This window comes from Homalodisca vitripennis, chromosome 3 (assembly GCF_021130785.1).
Source record: "Homalodisca vitripennis isolate AUS2020 chromosome 3, UT_GWSS_2.1, whole genome shotgun sequence".
NCBI lineage: Eukaryota > Metazoa > Arthropoda > Insecta > Hemiptera > Cicadellidae > Homalodisca > Homalodisca vitripennis.
The window spans coordinates 8857653-8863994 of NC_060209.1; positions in this window are offsets into that span (position 1 = coordinate 8857653).

Genomic DNA, 6342 nt, shown 5'->3' on the forward strand with positions numbered 1-6342 from the left:
GTGAGACACGCAAAAGTAAGAAATCACAACATATTTAATATTGTGTGTTAGCTCCAACAGACTTCCATTGAAAAATGCATTTCATAAAAACTAAAGTTATGAAGAAAGGTTGGAAACATAAAAATACAGTTACCACAGTCACAGTTTGACTTACAAGAGCTTCTATAGACTCAAAGAGGAATTCGGAGGAGTCCCTTTTGCCAACTGTGTTGAAGCTGAATATTTATCGTAGCAATAACTAAGATTTGCATTAGTTTGTAGTTTAAGTTTTGAGGTAACTAGATAAACAGGCAATACCCATGATGAAATATCTTCTTCTTTTAATTTGTTAATATTGTAGTTTACATAATTATCCCATAATGAGTTATTGTTCAACGTGCAAAAATATTTAAGAGTAGGCTAACTTGTGTGGGGGAAATCTTTTAAGTTTGAGGCTGGTACCGAAAACATGACTAAAGTATTAATGAATATTATTGCGTGTCCGAATACTAAAGACGGTTAATACACGATAGCGGAGTGTCCTATGTATGTACCGATAGGATAATGTGAGTTATACACCACGTGTACCGTACGTACTTGTATTTGTACATTGTACTGTAAATAGAAAATCTCTGAAGCCAAAGAGTAACTTTCATAAAATCCACATACAAACTTTCGAAGTTTAGTATACAATTTAAAATATAGCTAAACCTTTAAAAACAGTTATAAGTTACCTCTGAGAATTAACGCAGTTTGCACAAACCAACTTATAGTAACACGTGACGACATTTCCGCTGGTATTCCTCAGGCTCTCCCTTCTTTATCATTTTCCGGAGAATTTCACTTAGTGACCTTACAATCATGTTCTCTCCCCTACCCGTCAAAGCACTAGTATTAAGTCTCTCTAACACAATAGAGCCAATCATCTAGTAGTGCAACACGTACCGCCGATCTTACATTTGATCAATCGTTGAAATTGTTTATTAATAAATTAACCGTACAGATAATACGTTTTTTCACTGGAATTTGGCTGATTTCATATACTTATTTCATAAAATATGTTCCATTAGAATGTATCCTATTGTCTCTGATATAAGTTATTTATTAGTTTATGTACAATCGTGGTGATTTAATTTGAAGAAAAGTCATAAGACAAAGTTAATATAATGAATTTCTGCTGCTGAATCATTATCTAAATAAGTAATTAGGCGAATCTCGTATGTAATGTTAAATCTATTTAGTATGATAAAGGTTATTTTATTGGGAAACGGTGTTTCTTATGGGCATTATAGATCTCTCATAGATTTATTACACGAAAACTGCAGTTTATGAAACAAACTATAACTAAACGAGAATTTATATTAATAATTATAACGGTTTATTATTGTGACAGTGTTTAAGTACACGTAATAAGCATTGAAAATACATTCAAATTTGTGTACATGTAATTTTAGGTTTTTTTATCATTTACTATTTTCTTGTTCAACGTTAGCTGTGACTCTGGTTTCAATTATTCTACTTTAGAACTCACTTTATATATATATGCAAAACCTAACAGATATTTTGGAAAAGTATTTTCAGTAAATTGAATTACTTTCATTCGTTCTCTTCTCCTTCTAGTATTTGACAAATCGTAGTAAAGCACAACATTTGATCAATAATGAGTTAAACACAAGAACATTTTGTTTTATGCTTCATGTACTTTAAAACTCTGATCAAAAATGTATGTACACTTAAATCTATGCTATAACAAAATAAATGCTGTATTAAAAGTTGGAGCGGAAAGAAATGCCCCAGCAGCAATCTCAGCTGGTTTAATAAACGTGTCCCAGGTGTACACAGCATGTGACAGCGGCGCCTGTGCTATAGCTGTGCTGGATATTGGAACACCGTTTCCCCTCAATTTGTCAGCTGAGTGGTTTTAGAAGCAATGCTTTTCACCACACTAACTAAGTCACATGCATACCGGCTGTTTTTAAATATAAAATGATTCGGGATAATTCTTATAAGCTGTGTAAGGAATATTACCAAGTTTGAATTAATTGTGAACATAGTTGTATTTTAGGGATATTAAAAATGTAAATTTAACTATTACCTTACGTACTTTAAAATACATTTTAATTTTGATGTTCACCAATTTTTAGAATGGTGGGTAACTTTAAGGTCTCTCATTATAAATAAATATTATCTATTATCGGTTGCGAACGGTCAGCTAAGGACCGGTATTCTGTTAGTCATGTACTGACAGAGTTTAAAATGAAGAAGACGAAATTGTCATCCACCCACGTATCTCCACCATATACACTAAAAGTGCAGATACTTTTAGTGTATAATACATTCATTTACATTTATATTTTATTATTAAGTATTGTTACAATAATTTTATGGAGCAACCTTTTTTTTAGTTCTGGGTAGCCGTTTGTGTGTGTGTGTGTGTGTGTGTGTGTGTGTGTGTGTGTGTGTGTCTCAAGTTTATATCAAACGGGCCTTTTTGCTTAGTAGATATTCCTAATTACGAATATTTCACACTTCATTTTATTTTAATTTTAAAACACTTATATTATATATTTACTATTTAAAACATGATATTTTTAATAGTTTTTAGATTTTAATAAATTAAGTTTATTTTTGTAAATACTATGTAATGTATGTCAATAAATAATAGTTTAAAAAACTAAAACAACACGCTTTTATAGCTAACCAAACTAAAAAATAGAAAATAATTTTTTAATTACAAAGAGTTTATATTATGGTAGTAGAAGGCAAAACATTTATTCATAGTCAATCACCTCAAAATAAAATTATAATAAAATTTAAGTTACTAACAGAATAAATTAATTCGGAGTAAAAAGCGTGGGGTGCTTGATATATTAAATATTACAATCATTCTATAGGTAATTATCTTTGAGAGGAGACTAATGAGATGTAGTAAAATGTACCCCACGCTTTTTACTCTGAATTAATTTATTCTGTTAATAACTTAAATTTTATTATAATTTTATTTTGAGGTGATTGACTATGAATGATTGTTTTGCCTTCTACTACCATAATATAAACTCTTTGTAATTAAAAATTATTTTCTATTTTTTAGTTTGGTTAGCTATAAAAGCGTGCTGTTTTAGTTTTTTAAACTATTATTTATTTTTCATTTTTTAGTTCGATCTATCAATTAGTTTCTTGTGGAAATGTGGTATTTCTTACGAATCATTCCGCAATCTCATCATTTCATTTGAAGCTTCACTATTGCATGGGGTATTTCCTGTTAACTTAGGTCTTAGAGCAATCAAGTTCTTCAATCCGAATACCGTCTAAAGATCTTACACGACTAAGTGCTACATAGGCTTGTCCAGCAGCAAACAATCGCGAGCCTAGATCAAGGATGTCGGATTGGACAGGTTTTTGGCCGCTTGGTGCGTTTCTGTCATCGGTGCCCCATTAAAGGTTCTGTCCTATTAATACGTAGCTACCAACGGGGAAATAGCAACCTGCATCACCTCAATATGACTCCTCGAGCTTGCACTTAAGATGTTGACAAGGACTTCGGAGCTTCGCAGTTCTCTTTAGATTAATTATTGTAAAAATCGAAGGCTGGCATCTAAGCTACAAAGGAACTGTGGCTGTTTGAAACATCTTTGCCGGACTTAAGGGTTAGGTATGTGAAGTATTTAATAAATGTATTGTTGGCTTGTATATATCATTTATCATTCTTACTGAGCTGTATTAAAGCTATTACTTTTTTGAGATATACTATTATAAAATGTTACACCCTTTAACTAAGTTAAGCATCGTAAATCATTTGATATTTTCATCATATAATTGCTATATTCTGATATATATAATTATGATATAATTTTTGCAATAAACATTGATTACTTTTTACGATTCAATTATATTGTATTTGGCCGTATCTGTCACATATGCGTTTAAATAACTAAACTAACATATGATCGGACCAAATACATGTCAAATGACTTTTGTTTACATTATTTAAATTTATAAAAATGGCAATAGCCTTATTTAATTTTTTCAATAAACATTGATACTTTTACGATTCAATTATATATATATATATATATATATATATATATATATATATATATATATATATATATATATATAATAAATGTACGTATGTATGCATGTATATATATATATATATATAATATACATAATAAAACTAATGGTTATTGTAGTTCAGACTTGAATATACCCATTTTTTTGTACATTTATTATTTAATTTATTAGCTATACATCTTCGGTAATGTGTAAAATAACTAAACACTGTATTTGTTCAACTTTATTTTATAGTAAATAAAATTGAAAATGCAAGAAAAATTTGGAATATTGTTGAAATGGAATTAGTTACAAAACACTAAAGGCTTTGTCTGATAAAAATACTATTTATGTTTCTGTAAAGCAACAACTCAAATTAGTATTATGTAATGTATACTAAACAAAGAACATGCGTGGATCGTGTACTAAGAGATTTGGCTGTCAAGGAAACCACTGGAAATGGCAGAGACTGGATGACTACTATAATATTACTATATTAAGAGAGTCAAGCACATTCGAGAATACCGAGACGAATGGAGACTTGAACGCTGGGATAGCGCAGATTGAATGGACACTTGAACGCTGGGTAAGCGCAGTTCGCGCGCTAGCTTTATCTTTTTGACTCCATATTTCAGATAAAATAATTTATTAATCCTGGCGGTCCTTATAAGGATAATGGAAAACTAAGATCAAATTATTGCATTGTCATCGGTCCTTGATACGTATACAAAGTTTCAAATTAATCAGACTTCTGGAAATTGGTGAAAATTGTGCCCAAAGATTCCGTTACATAGATACAACTGAAGCTTATAAAAGCGTGTTAAAAAGTGTTTGTGTGTTTGTGAAATAAATTTAATTTTGAATTGAGTTTAGTTTATATTCCAGGCTATATTTCACACATACATAAGGTCTGTCGTCTAATAATCATCTGCTGCAACATTACTAATTGATGTTCTTCAGTCAACCATGTTCTGGGCTTTGTCCAAGTCTCATGAGGCTGCTTACTCTTCAGCTTTCTAATAGCCTCAATTCATTACAATAGCTTTGGGAACTAACTTTTCAAACTTATTTATCCATCTCGCATTTGATGCATCTTAGTTCTTTGAACAATAATTTTTCCTAAATAACAAAAGGCTAATAAAATTTTGAAATTAAATAATTTTTTGTTACCAACCGTGGTACCAATGAATTTGATTTATTTGTATTCTTAATAGGAAATGGTTTCATCAAACTTTTGCATTATTAATATTTTAATTTGCATATATAATTATTATGGATTAGCAGCATTATTATTCACATTCAACCATTGTTTTTTAAGGCATGAACTGTAAATAATAACACACCTGTGAAGTATTTTTTAATTTGTGCTGAACAATTTTTTTTGCTCTGATTACACATAGAATGTGAGCAATTAATTTCCAATATATGCTTTATAAATCGTTTGAATCATGGTTAGTAGCAAAGCATTACAAATATATATTTTTAAAATTTCCTAACTTCTCAAAATCTAAATCTCAAGTTTTTCTGTGATGATTGCCATTTCGCAGTCAAGGTTCTTTTGGATATATCTTTTTGTATGAGTTAGGTCACTGTTTATCATGGACATTTCGCGACCCTGAGTTAAGGATCATGTCCCAACCAGAATATTTTAAAAAGAAACAGAAAGCATAAAATGTCTTTTGAGGTTAATCCATCGGAAGGAGTGGAGAGATCTATCTACCCGGATGAGGTTACTGAGGTTCTGTAAGGTCTACTGAGTTTCTGTGAGGTGACCTCAAAACAGATAACGGAAGTCAGCTGGGACATGTCATCGACACTATGAAAGTGATCCTGCTATTTTTTCGAATATCTGAACAACCATTACTAACCCTTATTAGAATGATTTATTTTTCATAGCCTTTAACGAAGTCTCAAAATGAATTTAATTCTTAAAAGTGTATTCTTTACAGTCTGTAGTAAAACAGAAAGGGGTTTAATTGCTAGAGCTACTTTAAATTAATTCTCAAGTGACTTGAATGACTCTTGAGGCACAACGTGAAATAAAATCTGGAAACACGAGACACTATTGTGCTGTGAAATCAGAGTGTTATTAAAGTTCTCGGAAGTGAGGGAGGGGGCGGGGGAGAATGGCAGGGAGGAGAGCGAAAAGAGGGGTATTTGGGGTAAAAATTCATTCTTTTAAAGGAATTCGCGTTTCCAGGTATGTTTAGGTATATTTTGTTGAAAACCGTATAAGAAACCTTTAATGTTTCAGAGATATGGCTTTAAAAATAACAAATTTTAATATTTTCCATGGTTTTAAATTACGTT